General features: G+C 37.9%; 1 protein-coding gene across 1 annotated transcript in view; it reads left to right on the forward strand.

Moving 5' to 3' along the window:
* Positions 1-2,439: 2,439 nt before the first annotated feature.
* The window catches only part of nck2a (NCK adaptor protein 2a), a 65,599-nt gene continuing 52,017 nt past the window's right edge, over positions 2,440-16,021 (forward strand). The window contains exon 1 of the mRNA XM_041807371.1: positions 2,440-2,676. The gene's annotated coding sequence lies outside the window, so the exon portion shown is untranslated. The remainder of the gene's footprint in view (positions 2,677-16,021) is intronic.

Below are 16,021 nucleotides of genomic sequence, written 5' to 3' on the forward strand. Positions count from 1 at the left end.
AAATCTTTTTAATTAACATGCTTTCACGGTTCAACAATATTATTGACTATTCTCAGAGGTGGAACGTAACTCATTACATTTACTTAAATGGCTGTAACTGAGTAGTTTATGGGGGTACTTGTACTCTTGTGAGTACATTTTGAAATCAGTACTTTTACTTTACTTAAGTAAGTTTTAACCATAGTAACTGTACTATTACTTGAGTACAATATTCTTGTACGTTTTCCACTTCTGTTGACTACACAGCGGCACATAATGAGAGAATGGTTCCACATCAAAACCTAAAACAGCTGACTGCTGGGATTCTTTTAGTTATGTCACCGGTGGATTGCTGTTGTTTTGATGTGAGGCACATTAGCACCCTAAGTGAAGTTATCCTCTGGGTTAGAGTATGGGTAGCATAGTGTAGTGTTGTAGTCCTCGATGACGGTTTTGGTCTCATGACCACATTTTGAATGTCTAAGTCTTGTCTCGGACTCGAGAGCACTTTTACTCGGTCTTGGTGTTGGACTGTTCAGAGTCGTGATTATCCATCAAAATTGGTTGAGACCAGCACTGATCTGCTATTCTTCAACTTCATTAATGTGATAATAGGGAGAAGCACTTGCTAAAACAACAAATAGCTACACCTGCAAAAACTCAGACATCAGTCCATCTTGTTTCTAGTCAGAAATACCTCTGAACACTTACTCTAAGCTTCATTCACCTGACAAATCTAGATAAACATCTCATTTTCAGATATTTGAAATAATTCCAGACTTGTCCGTTGCTTTTAAATACATACAAAGATTTATTTTTTACAAGAAGTTAGCTGAACAAATTTGTTAAGATTTGAGATTTTTGAATGCTGTGCATTGAAATACTTGCAGACAGCTTGTTTTTATCTGTCAGCTTTATTAAAAAGAAAACTAAAATTAAAGAGAAAATACTCTTTAACTGTTCAACCTTGTCATTGTATTTTTTAAAATTGATTTTTATGGTCTGAGCTTGTCTTGGTCTCGACCCCCAAAAGTCTTGGTGGAGAAATGAGTATACTCTTAATTTATCCTCTGCATTTTTTATGTGGCCAATCTGACAAAGAATAATGGACCTATGTTGTATACAAAATGTTTAAAATCCCTCATTCATTTAAAGTTAATCTAACAATGGGCCTTAGGTGTTTGCATATTGTAACTCCAGCTGCTTTATGGAGTAAGGGTCATAACAATATAGTAGCTTTTACAACCATAAGGATTCATTTTAGGTGAACCACTCCATATTCACTAGCAGAGAAATAGTGAGGCTTTCTTTTTAGATCAATATCATCATAAAGTTACACCACCTTTTCACACCTGTTATATAAAGAGCTGTGCCAAAAGTTCAACATTTCATAAACAGGATGTATGGCCTGCTGAACTTTGTATTCTTCCTGCTCCTTGAAGTATTACATATCTATGAGTGACCTATGGTTGTTTGGCTTCTTGTTCACCTTTAAGTTTTATTTTGAAAATGCAATGCCTTACTTTTTAATGTTGACCCAAGGAACATTAGTCCAATAGAGACCCACATGACTCAAAAATATGTTCTTTCTCGCTTACATTTTCTGCTGTTTTAAGCTTTTTTTCCCCCCAGAACTCCAACAGCAGATGGCTGGCATGAATAGTTAAAAAAAAAAGTAACGTAAACTTCCAATTTCAATCAGTAAGGGGCGTTATAGTACCCCAGACACGATCCCTTTCCCTCTAGCGTTGTCCTGTACTAGTCCCGGCGTTGGTGACGTCACTAACAGGACCGGCAAGCAAGCTAACAAAAGACAACAGCGTTAGACCGGAAATAATGACATCTTCATTCCAAACTAAAGTGTCTGGCTTTCTTTACGTTTGCACTTACTTTACAGAACCCATTCTTAATGTTAATTCAAATAGCCTAACTTAATTCATGTAGGCTGATACACGTATTTTCACTCCCTTGACACAAAAATAAAGTACCTTCTTCAAGATGGAAGATCGAAATTGTGAAAAGCACTTTAAAAATAGTCCTACTGTTCTTTGATGGGTTATGAATTTATATCTTTAAGATATATGATTAATTGTTTCTGTTATAACAAAATTTCGATAAAGCTATAACAACTTTGATGCTGGTGCTTTGATTTTTGTCCCACTGACAATAAAATAAGCAACACAATAAAATGCATTCCATCAGCTAATATGATGAAAATGACTGATACAATATATATATAATTTTAGAATAAAGCTTTTTTAAAAACTTTACTTCTAAGTCTGACATCAAGGGCATTTTAATTATAGAAATTTCCTGACTCTTGTTATATATTACTTCAACTGTGATTAGGTGTTATGGGTCCAGAAACATAAAACTCACTACCAGGTGACTGCAACTCATTCGCTATTTTATTCTGAAATGTGTCACCGGAAGCTCTAAATGTATTCGGACTAGCTCGACACCAGTGATAGATGTGAAGGCAGTCAGCCTGCGACAGAAAAACAAGCGAGGATAGGTCGATCCTTACATGTTCAGTGTATGTTTTAAAAGAAAGAAATATCGTGAAACCAGTGGATATGTGGTTTTAAACGTTATTTTTGTCGCTTTCCCGTGGGCTTAGTTACTTATTGTTTGGCACGCGGGCTCTGGCGTGTTGAGTGTCGCCGTTTGCCCATTCTCGCTGGAGTGAACACTAAGGTAAGGCTTGAACCGCAAACACGCTGGGTTAAGTTGGTGCAGTTAGACAGACTGCTGTGTCTTGTTTTCTTTGCCTAGAAGCTTCTTTAAGTCTTATTTTTTCGCGGTCTTCTTTGTCACAAACAGTCGTAAAAGTTAAGAGAAATGGCAGCTTTCTCCTCTCACTTTCTACATTTGACGCTGGGTCTTTGTCCACTCAGATGTAGATTTACTATTACCAGAACCATGGTTTATCGAGGATTTCTGCTTGTTCCAAAACAACCACAGGCTGTTTAAGGGCTTTATTTTTATTTTAAAGTTAAAATTACCAGTTTAAATTGATTCACTCGCCCATTTTGCGATATTTGCACCACTTCTTAAAGGCCTGTAAGCGCAGGCTACCACAACAGTCAGCACGCAGATCTTAAGACATATCTGTTCTCCAAGACATCTGCTTTCTCTCACTTTTTTTCTTAATTTCTACGCATTATTTACACACTTTGAAATCATATTTGGTGCTTTGTTTGTTACCGGAGTGCATGGCGTGTGTCAGAGCTCCTGTTAAAATGCAATCGTTTACACAATGAACCAAATCTACCAGTACACCACAGATTGGCGACTGGTGCCACATGCCGAGCTTGTCAGTTTCTAGTGGCTCTTTATGGTAACTGCAACACCTATCCTTATCAATGGCTGATGGGATGCATTGTCTTGTTTTGTATGGTGTAGATGCACATTAAATGCCCAGAAATTCACATTTTTTTCTTAAAGAGACAGCTAGGAAGGCGATTGTTGTTGTCATTGTGATACAGGAAGAACATTGGCAGCAGTTTTGTGTGAACGCACACTTTCTCGGCACACCTTTCCTGCAGACACACCCTCTCTTGAGGTCACCATGGTAACGCAGAGTCTAGGACAAGGTTCGCACAGCAGTGACAGGTATGTGGACGGCAAGAGCAATAAAAGACTGCCAGGCCTGTGTTACAGAAACTTACTATCTTGCATCATTAGTTAAGAGACTCGCAGTGATTCAACACGTGTTGCACATTTTTAGCATTTTTTAAAGCCAGACTAAACTCCAAAGTAGGACTCCGTTGATGCACTTTTTAACTTTTTTTTTTTTTTTAAACTTTTAAGTAAATTCTTATGCAACATACTATACCCCACAATATATATTAGAAGGAAGAAAAACACAAGATACTTTATACACATGAAAAAATAAGAAATGTGGTTAATAATGCAATTGATTCCCATTTGGTGATAGTACACACAATATGTTTAGTCCCAGTGTCTCAAATGTGACCTTCGTTGATTTTATTAGTCATCTATTAAAGTCTGATAAATCGTGGGTTGTGGTTGAATCAGCAATGTGAATCCGCAGTCTTGGCTGTTCACTGATGTTTTGCTCTCTGATCAATGAAATAAGTAATAAGAGATTAATCAATAATGAAGGTAACTGCTGACTGTAGAGCTACCTGCTCTGTAGGCTTAAATAAGGAGAAATCTCTTTACACAACTCTTTGAGTGTCATATAAGTTATGTAAGTTAATACTGTTAAACATTTACTTGTTATGGTAGTAGATATAAAAAATCAAATACAGGGAACACATGAATCATTTACTCGCTGTAGATATTAAATGTATGTCATAAGGTGTTCTGATTACATAACTTTAACAAAGCAGTTCTTGTTTAAATGTTCTAGCTGCTATGTTAGGCTGTATCTGTAACTTTAACAGGTGCTTAACATTGGAAAACGTTTAATTTGACATTGACAGTTTAAAGGTAGGAGGTTAATAGTGCAATGTGGCTGAATGCATTTGCAAGGAAGTCAAGTTGTTTGAAAAAGCTAAAACAAGTCATATATTAATCTGTTGAAATAAGACACGTAATTTTTCCAGCCTTTTCTGTCCGTGCATTCAGATGCCATGGCAATGAATAAAGACCAACAGTTGAAATTGAAGTTGGTCCAGTAATCTGGCAGCCACTTATGTATTTTGACAAACATAACTGCACGCAGGTGCTTCTTTTCAAAGCAGACCTGACCAAACTTTTAACAAATCTCCATGCCGTTACTTCTGTAGCCTTGAAAATTGGAGGCAAATCACAAAAAAAGGGTTTCTTTTTGGGTGGGTACTAGAGATGCACAGATGTTGTTAGTGCTGATACCAGTGTTTGATATAGTAATGTAGCTGATGATAGGGATGGGACTGATCCGATCTGATATCGGTATCGGGTCCGATATGGATTTAACTAATAGATTGGATATCTGACTGATGACGCCGATCCAAGTGACCGATCCAAATCCATCCTACAGTTTGTGGTAGACCATGAACGCACCGCAGTCTAACACGAGACAGTCTGTGTGTAACTGAGCTAGTATTAGTTAGGATGTTCTTAGTGGTATAATTACCCAGTAGATTAAACGTAAATCTATATTTAGAATAGTCAAAACTAGTCTATAGATGAGAGAACACAAAGAGGAGTGGGTGTGACGTTAGCCTGATAACGGGTGCCGCTAGCGCCTTCGTTCCTCTTTGCAGATTGATATTGTGCTGTGATATTTGGCCTCTTTTCACTTCGGATGAGTAGTCAGTGAACTTAACCCTCCACAGCCCACATACTACTTTATTTCCTTTTACTCCTTTGGAAAACTGTCACTAACTGCCGTTAGCCACCAACAAGCTACTGATTGTTGACATCGGGTGAAGGATCAGAGAGGAAGGCTGCGGCCATTAACCGAAGCTACTGCGGTCTCTAGTGGCGGGAGGTCTGTTACAGTTTAAAAGAGCATTATTAACAGGGATTTCAAGCACGTGTTCATAAAAAATGATAGGTAATTAGTTTAGCCGACTAGTAAATCAATGTTTAGTAGTAGTTTAAATAAATTTGTTTGGAATACATTTAAATTCAAATCTTTTTTTGTTTTTTTGCTTTTTAATAAAAGGAGCTGGCTGGTTTACTACAGCTTCATGTAACCTCACACATTATATCAACAACAATAATAATTATTAAAAAAATATATATTGGAATCAGTATCTGTATCGGCACATATTTATCGGAATCGGATTGGAACTGAAAAAAAGTGGATTGGTGCATCCCTAGCTGATGACAATGTTTTTCATCACTTCTTTTATAAATAGGGAGGTATGTTGTTTGTCCGTTGATTGTTTTTTAAAATTTTTGTTTTTAATACTGCTTTTATGTATGTATTTGTTTTTTTTTTTTTTTATGGACTTCTATGTCTGCCAATGAAGATGATGATGATGATGATGATGATGATGTACCACTTCTATTATGAAGACATCTTCTGACACATATGACCATGAAAATAGATCAGACTTAGGTTACTACTTTTTCAGCTTTTTGAAAAATCTCTTTATTTGATTCAGCAGCTAGATATGAAAAATGCTAGCAGAATAAATATCTGGACAAAACTAATGTTCATCGGTAACTTATATTTGTTGATGTCACATCATTTGGCTGATGTTTTTAAAAGGTCACATATTACGCAAAATACACCTTTTCAGGCTTTTCTAACAAAAAATATATGTCCCTGGTCTCCTGGTCTGTCCACAATTCCATCCAAGAATCCAGCCCCCCCACCCAAGATTTTCCCCTCATGATGTCAAGTGGGGAGTTAGCACCGCCCCCAGATTTGGTTGGCCATCCCCGCTTTTAAGAAAATTCCATCCTCCTCTCCATTAAGCCACATTCATTTCCCTAGAGGGGTGGGGTCAGGGGCTGAGTCAGACAGCTCATTAACATTTAAAGCCACAGACACAGAAACAGTTCGTTCTGAGCAAGGCTGAAACTGAGGTTTTTGTTTTTTTTTTTGGACGTGCAATGAAACAACACTGGGGTGTTTTTTTCAGTAACAAACTTCACATGCATGCTTTGGGGACCTCTGAGACCAATATGAACTTGTCTTAAGGGGGTAAAATATGTGACCTTTAAACAGGGCTAATATCTGCAAGGCCAGCCATAATGGGGGATAAAGGGGAGAGTTTTGAGGGGCCCAGCCAAATAAGGGCCATGGAGATCTGCACAATCATGGTACATTGTAAAGTTTATCTTTGATAACTATGCATATATATATATATATATATATATATATATATATATATATATGTATATATGTATATATATGTTTATATATATATATGTGTATATATATATATATATATATATATATATATATATATAATGTATATATGTATGTATGTATATGTATGTGTGTGTGTATATATATATATATATATATATATATATATATATATACATATATATATATATATATATATAAATATTCAAATCATTACTCAAAATTCACCTGTTCAAACTGCATTTTCTTGAGCCCCTTGTTAAAATTGGCAGGAATGGTTAAAAGTGGCAAAAATGGGAAATATGTTGAAAAAATGGGTTAGGAATGGCAGAAAAAGCTTAAAATGGTGAAAACCTGCTAAGAAGTGGCAAGAATGGGCAGCTATAAATCAGAAATGGGGAAGGCCCAGTCACTGGGTTTCTCAGAAGCCCAGCCAACTTTTTGGGCAGGGCTGGATATCGGCAGACGCAGTGTTGCACTGATGCATCTCTAGTGCATGCTGCTGAATTCAGTGTGAAGACTCTGGGTAACTTACCATTTATGGGTCAATTAAGACTCTCCTTAAACAGATGAACAAAGATGCAATGAACCAAGAAATGACTGCGTTTATTTTTCCGGGGTAGATTTTGCTTTGATCAGGACACAGACACATGTTTTTGGAAACAGGTCAGAGCCAGAAAGGAAGTCTTGTCTGGAAGAAGTTGTTCAATGCTAACGGCTGGCTACAGTATAAATGCTGAAAAGTTAATTGTCACTCCCAGAGGCTCAATCATGTAGGGTATGAAATTGATCATGGTCATATGGAAACATTTTTTATTTTTCTGTCCTAAAAGGCCCATCTGATGGCACTGCTTGATAATTGATTTGGATGGATTCCTGTTAAACTTCTGGGCTGTTAAGAAAACAAAGACTGTGTTTTACAAAGTTTAACAAAATGCAGGTCTTTGGCCTTTGCCAGAATAAAAACATCACCTGCATCAAACAAGATTTCCTTTCTTTGATTGGCTACTTTATGAAGTAAAAAAATAAATTTACAAATCTTTTTAAGTTTAACCAAATGTTGATGAGATCATTTTGGTTTATTTTATGTGATTGCACACTGATGAGCTCTGAGTTTCTCTCTGTAATGATGCATAATTTACCTAAAATGTTTTACAAACTGAAAGAGATTAAATATTACACATTACACACAGTTCATCACATTTTTCTACCATTTTAGAAGGCATTGGTAGGAAAAGACTGCAGCATGCACAGCTGAGTGTTTGTGTTAAAACGGCCATGCCTGCCGTACTATACTGTATTTGTTTATCCAGACATTATGATGAAAGGTATGCTACGTGCTTGCCACGTTGCTAGAGTTGATCTGCTTTATCGTGCCAACATTTCTTCATTTTCATCTGTTGTAGTCGTCCCTCAACAAGGCATCATAAAGGCCGGGACGACGTTATCAAAGCATGACAATTTGTTCCTGTCTCATAGCTCCGTCTCACAGCACCGTTGTCATTTTTCTATTGCATTTCCATTTGGTTTGTTTACGTTTGTGACTGCTGCGATTGCAGGGCGCCCTGTGCTCTCACTGGTCAAATCAGCCATGCTAGACTTTCTGTTGGAAGCTGGAAGGTGTCTCAGACATGCCCCAAAACCCTATGACTGGACAGGAGAACCACAGTAGTGTCCTGATCAAGCTGTAACTGTAAACTGTGCAAGTACCAAACATACTGACAATGACTTTAACAGTGTACTTTAGAAAGTCTAAGATATCTGATCTTCACATAATCTAGTATAATAATTAGAATGTTAATATTTTAGGATAATTAAACAGTGAAAAATCCTTTCTTTAATAATGTAAGTGGTTGTTGAATTATTAAGGTTAGTAATGTGGAGATGAGGTGAAAAATCTACTCCTTGTCTTGGATGTGCACTCTGTGGTGAAGAGGTTTTGAAGTTGATCTATCTTCCTGTTTTGTCAACCCATGTCAATGGAGTTTTTTTTAGGAAAGTTAAACGACAGAGTTGTAGATTTTATTTTAAAACACCTTATCACATTCATATTTAAGGCATTTAAAGGTTTTGACGTGTACAGTGTCCTTTTATCTCTTAATCCTCTTGATACCCCTAAAAACACCTTTTTTTAAATCAATGACAAACAGCTTCTCCTGTCTTCAGTCCTCTGAAGTTGAGTGAGTTTGCTTTCATTTTGGCTTGCTTGTAATCCTCAGAAAGCCACAGTGCAGCAGAATACCATGAGTAGCCATCATTTTCATATTTGGTATTTTGTCTCTAGAGATCGTAATGTTTGCCTCCCAGGAAATCCTAATCTCTGTAGGAGAGCTGAAAGAATTAATAAGTGTAGGCACAGATGGGCGGTCAGCAGACATCATGTCGGTGGTGAGATAAAGGTCAGCCCATTGTCATTGTAATCATGTGTAATCTGGGAAACTGGTAGCCATTAAACTGACAGTACATAGTTATGACAATAGACCCCCTGTCTATGACCCCATGATGGAGGAAGAGAAAGAGGATTTGTGCTAGATTTAAGCAGAAGGAACGCAGTGACCATTGAACCACCAGTTTATTTTGTACAGCTACATAATGATTGCTTCATTAGTGCTGGTTGTTTTCAGAATTGTCACTGGGTTTATTAAAAATTTCATCAAAAATGAAGGATAATGTGTTTCCTAATTGTAATGATTCAGGGATCACACTTTTTGGTTCACTGCTTTGGTCCAGACTGCCTAAATAAAAACAAATTCAGTTTTTGGTTCAGTCTTTATGAATTTGATTGTTCTGACTGTCCTGTCACCAGCAGCTAGACACTTTTTGGTTTAGTTGTAGAAGGTTCTCAGTAAGTCTCTGCTGTGTTACACTTATGAAGTTATGTACCAACATAGATACATGCATGTTTCCTATGCACACTGTGCAACTGATTTTAGTGACCACTTTTAAATTTCCCTTAATCCCATCATATGAGTGATGTTGATGGTTTTTGAATGAATTGTCTCTAAAAAATTGAGTTGTCTGAGTCAAACTAGTACCATCAGAGCTATAACTAAACGTTGTGACAACATTATTACAAACCAATGCCAAATCTGTCAGCTGGTGTACACTGTATTGATGTTAGTATGATGGTGCACATTGCGCCATTTCAGGCTGATTCTGACCCACTTTTTGAGCTGTAAGACCGGTTAAAATCAGGCAGACTCTCACCTGATCGTCGTTTTTCATGCATTGTACAGGGAATAAAAGAAGGCTCACTTTGGAAGTTATCTTATCAGTGTTGACTATACAAATGTTTATGAATATGAGTGATTAGTAATCCTGGAATGTTTCATATTTTTGGTTGTATGACTGCAAGCGTAGATCGAAATTTATGGTGTCGCAATATTCACAGTATTGCAAAATGTTTAAAATCCCAATAATATGAGATTGTGACCCAAGTATCGTGATAATATCTTATGGGGCCACTAGCAAAACTCTTGTAGCATTTTGGCTGTCTGTCTACATGAGAACGGCGTTTTGGGTGCTTGAAAACTGAGCAATTTTCAAGACGTTGCCATCTAAACATAGAACTATTTGAAAACGGAAACCGAAGCAGAATGTTCTTGTGTTAACAAGGCCTAAGAGGCTAAAACCTGCTTTGTTTTTAAATCAAAGTTGGTTTCCAGGCCCGAGTATCTGTCTCTCTTCCCTGTGAGTGATACTTAAGTTTTTGTGCTTCTCCCCAGAAGTTCAGCGTTCCATTTGTCTCTTCTCAGCTCTCTCTCTGTCCCTGTTAGTTTGTCCACTCTCTCCTCGTCCTTCATCTCTATCATCACCTCCCTCCTCCGCCACCCGGCTTCACTTCCTAATTCATGCCCAACAACTGAACTAACAGGCTGCTGGCTCCAGTGTCCTTGTGTCATCGCTGGGAACAGAGCCTAATCCGTCTCCGTGACTGTGGGGTAGACCGTGGTACAGTATCTCAGCTGAACACCCACTCTGTACACAAAGCCCCAGCCGTGGACTTTGTGAAGTGTGGATGGTGCATGAGGATGTTTTGTCCTGAGATGGCATTGGAGGAGATCACGGAAGTTTAGAAGAGGAAACAGAAGGATGCATCAGTGACATGTGTGATTTTAAAAGCTAAAACACATCTGTAGAGAACTATGATGCTTAATCTCACTACTATTAGTTGATTTTACTGTTTCTTCTATAGTATAAAGGTCAATAGACTCAGGACTTGAGACTATAAACCTCTCATAGTCCTCAGGGAGAGTACTTTCAGGGAGATCGTAAACTTGACTCCTCCTCCTCAGACAGAAACATGACCATAAATTCATAAATGAACTGAGAACTGCTCGTTAAATAGTAATCACGGACCATCGGCTGCCCCAAGCTCTCTTTCATTGTCTGTTGGGTTCATATTACATAGCAGAAAATTGGTACAAAGGCCATGAAAGGAGGCAGAGAGAGCAGTGAAACCCAAGACGTCTTAGCAGGAGAGTGTAAACTTCAGACCAAAGTTCAGGACCTTCCTTAGGTATGTCCAGACAAACATCATAAAACACTTAAAAAAGTTCAGATAGTAGAACTTAAATGAGTAACGGACTTATCAAAACACAAAAGGAACTAAAATTCAGACTAGCTGACTTGTCTAAAGGTAAGAAAACATTCAAAATTTCCATCTTTGTGCATTACAGACTTATATCCATAAGTGGTGTTGAAAATAATTATTTCCATGATGGAATTTTGCCTTCCTGATACGTTCTTAATACCAAGGTGTTGGGTATAGGCCCGATACCGAGTACTGATCTGACACCAGTGTCAGTCATCAACTTTCTGGACTGACTGTGAAGACTAGCAAATTATTTTAGACCTATATTTGACTCAGAGCATGGCTCAACAAATACGATCAAAATGAACAGCATCTCTGTGACCCTAAAGTTGTTTTTCTGCTGATTATTGAGTTTTACTGCTAAATATTAAAATAACAATAGTATAGGGGGCTGCATCACAAGTTCTATCTCTCTCTCTCCTCTATTCGGGCAGCATGACATGATTACAAAACAGCCTGCTATTGACTGACAGATCCTCACAAAGGGTAAACAATATGGCGGTTAGCATTCAAGTTAGCATTCAAGCTAGCAGTATTAAATGATCAGTGTCATTTAATCAAAAGACCTGACATTGAAGCTGGTATCAAAAGACATTTAAAATCAGGTTTACTGGTGTGGATTTAATCATTTAAGTCCTCAAAAGTCACACGAGTTCCAGGCTTGCTGAAAATGCTGCTGAAAGGGATTCAGAGGCATCAGTAGTGTCAATGGGAAACCACAATGGCTAGCTTCAAGAGGAAAAACAAGTAAAAGGGCAATGATTTATGGTTCAAAAGTTATTTAACTATTGATAAACTATGTCACTTCTTGTCGTGTATGACAGCGCCGGTCTTGAAGGCATTTTAACGCTCACATTCAGAGAAAAACCGTCACGCAGCCACCATTCTTCTTCGCTGCTCTGAAAACGTTAGCCCATGCATGCAGTGCTTTCCAGCAGCAAAGAAGAACTGATTTCCGGTTGATAGCGCTAACATTTAGCATGACTAAATGAAGCAAAATATGAAGTTAAACGAAATGGTATCGGATCGGTGCATAAACTCGTGTACTCGCTGATACCAGTACCTGTATTTTAAGCAGTATTGGACGTATTTCTGATACTGGTATCAGAATCGGAACAACCCTAGCAACTACCCCTCTCCAAGATGGCAGATGTGTTGCTGCATCTTACATACTAAGAAGACACATCTAAACGTGTATGGCAGTTGCCAATGACCCAGGGTTTTTGTTGCTCATTTGGGACTACATTTAACCAGCACTGTGAGCCTGAATGGATAAAGATCAGAATGAATTTAAGCAACTATTAATGCTGGTGCTGACAAGTGAGGGTGACGTTGTCAGATTGTTTAGTTGGCTAATTTTGTGTGCTCATTCCAAAACCCAGCATGCATTTCTTCTCAGGTACAGATATCAATACCAGCATTCAGTCAGTGTAATTCCTATCTGATATTTCTCTGTTTACATGATATAAGAATGTATATGAATTTTCTGGAATTAGTTGGCAAAAATGTTAACACTTTAATGATCACAAAAAAGTTTTCTACTGTTGCACTTTAATCCAAAACCTGGCCTGTTGGAATCAGGATTGGGGCATCCAGAAAAAAAATCTTGGTTGGATTTTTTTCAGCACAGGAACAGATGTAGCATGTGTCCCTTTGGCTTTTTATAGAAATGTCTGACCGAGTAAATGACCAGAGCAGGTCCATATTTAGATGGCTTACATTGTCTAATAGAGTGCAAAAGTTGTGACATAAAAAGAAGGCAGTAGCTCGTACATGACTGGAGTTGTTGTGACTCATGTTAAATCTTCAGCTGTTGTTTGAGTTTGTTCCATCGTGTCGTTTTCAGCTGAGGGTTCGCAGGCCCTTCATGCTCTAATTGATTTAATTAAGTGGACGTTTTCCCCTTTGGCCATGCAGATGCACAAACCGTCACTATGTACACAAACATTGAATTATCTCACCCACAACGCGAGGGCTTATCTGCATTTCACAGAGTGATCCATGTTCCAAGTGTCCCCTCAGAGCATCGCAGCCCACGCTGCGCACGCTCCCTCTGAGGCTGAGCCTCATTGACAATCTCTCACTGTAACTGTGGACGCTCTGAAAGGCACTGATGCTCTAGTAAACATTATGACTCACATTTGTTAAGTGATTTTCCCTAATGAGTGATGAAAATCACTGCAAACACTGCTCACATTTCTGACATGATTTTCCTCATTTCTGCTGCGGCCTTTTCATTCCACTTAATGTCACTGTAATTATCATTTTGGTTAAAGCTACCATGTGGCTCTGCAGACTGAGATAGCATTACTGCTTTGATCTAAAGAAATCATCCACCCAATCCTGATGTTAAAGGGCCTTTTACCAGTGCACTGGTTGCCTGGGGTAGGACCCAAACACAGACACGATCATTGCCCATGACACAGTGTGGTTCCTGCTGTTCTTTTCACCTGCCAGACATGAACTTTACCAAGAAGGAGTAGCATGTTAGCACTTCACGCTATCTCCTCTTTTTCACCTCAGTGCACAGATGTCTGTGCTGTTCAGCAGGAATCACAAGAAGCAGCTGTTTCACTGGCCTTCACTGCCACAGGGTGATAGAACAAACTTTTCAGGCAGCCGGTTGGATTAGCTGCATCTTATTAACACTTTAACCAAGAATAACTGCACCGCAAACTAAAAATAGAATACTTATGATAGGTGATTAATTTGCTTGAAGGTGATCACACCCATTAAGATTTTAGTTTAAAGGAAAAGGTTTCCCTTCATTTTTATATTTAATTCAAACATGGGTCTTTTAAGCTCACCAGTGTTTCCATTGTGAATCAGTGTCTCCAGTAAAAGGTGCAGATAGCTGGAAAAGAAGATACGTGTAAATTCATTCAGTGTCTCACATGCATTTTTAATCAACATTGCATATCTTGTGCGGCTCATTTAATTTTCAGATTGTAGCCACAGGCATCAACATTATTCATGCAGAAATTAAAAAATACTGTCAAACCCCAAAGCTGTGAATTTTCCTTTTTTCAACTTAAAGAGAACACAGCTTTGTCTTTTTATTTTCAGAGAGTACCTGGGCACGTTTGGTGTTTGTGGCATTGACTTAAGGAGAATCACTGTCAACAATACTAGAGAATTATGCAAACGTTCAATGTCAATGTTCAGCGTATGTGTTAAGTGCCATGAATACATTTGTTTAAATTTCTTACTTGTAGCTTTGCCTGTAGGTTTTGGACAACTCAAGTCCTCCTTAAATCCAATTTTTTTTAAATCACTATTGGTGCCCTCTCACAGCCTATATCTGCCTATATCAGCCTTAAATATAATACAATATCTGCTGTAAATAAAATCCTTTATCACCTGTGAATATCAGCTTATATCAGCTGTAAATACGGTTTTATATCGGCTGTAAATATCAGCCTGTCTTAACTTTAAATACTAGTCTACATCAGCTGTAAGTATCTACCCAGGTCAGTTATAAATATCAACCTCTGTCAGCTGTAAATGTAGACCTATATCAGCTGTAAATATTGGCCTATATCAGCTGTAAATACAGATCTATATCAGCTGTAAATGTAGACCTGTATCAGCCGTAAATATCGTCCTGTATCAGCTATAAATACAGACCTATATCAGCTGTAAATACAGATCTATATCAGCTGTAAATACAGACCTATATCAGCTGTAAATATTGACTTATATCAGCTGTAAATATTAGCCTCCATCAGCTATAAATACAGACCTATAACAGCTGTGAATATTGTCTTATATCTGCCATAAATAATGTCCTATATCAGCTGTAAATAATGTCCTATATCAGCTGTAAATATCGTCCTTTATAGCTGTAGCCTAAATATGGTCCTATATCAGCTGTAAATATAGGCTATAAATACCTTCTGTGTGAATATGTATTAATATGTTTGTGGAGCTTTGACAGGAACATCAGACCTGTGTCAGCTGTCTTTTCTCTGTTCATCCTCATTCCTTAAATTCTGAGGTGTGCTCTGAGTACTGAAGTTTCAGGACTGAACTATATTTAGATGTCAGTATCAATATCGTCTGAGATTCATTTGTAATTAGCAGAATATTGGATATCGGTGAATATCCTATAAAATTCATTTCTTGAAGTAAGCATCACTTGTTTGCATACCAAACAACAAACTCAGACTTTTTTGATTTTTTTATTGCCAATTATTGTTTAGCAGTAATGGTACGTATAGCCCTAGTCATCCCAGCAACATTTTAACCACTCTGTGAAGCAGGTTTATTGCGTCTTTAGCTTTGGAGAATGCTATTGAGTATAACTTTGAAGAGGTCCAGTGACTGCTCCGTCCAAAGTGTTGGAAATCTGCTGATCTCCCGATAAGCACACCTTCAACCAGACATGCATCACTGCTAAAAGCTTGTTTTGCAATCTGAAGGATTTGAAATAATGCACACTCTCAGCTCCCTGCGCCACGCAGTGTTAAAACCTCTGGGTTACAAGATCTATAGGCATGCTCTGAATGTCCAGTTACTCTCTTACTTTATCATGCCTTTATCAGTCTGACACTCCCCTGAGAGCTAACACAGTGATGACTCATGTGTCTTAAGCCTGTAAAGAGAATCAGGAGTGTCTTTCTTAGTTAAATCCCACAAGATAATGGAGAGAAATCTGTGATTAAGAGAAG

This window comes from Cheilinus undulatus, linkage group 15 (assembly GCF_018320785.1).
Source record: "Cheilinus undulatus linkage group 15, ASM1832078v1, whole genome shotgun sequence".
NCBI classification, from domain to species: Eukaryota; Metazoa; Chordata; class Actinopteri; order Labriformes; family Labridae; genus Cheilinus; species Cheilinus undulatus.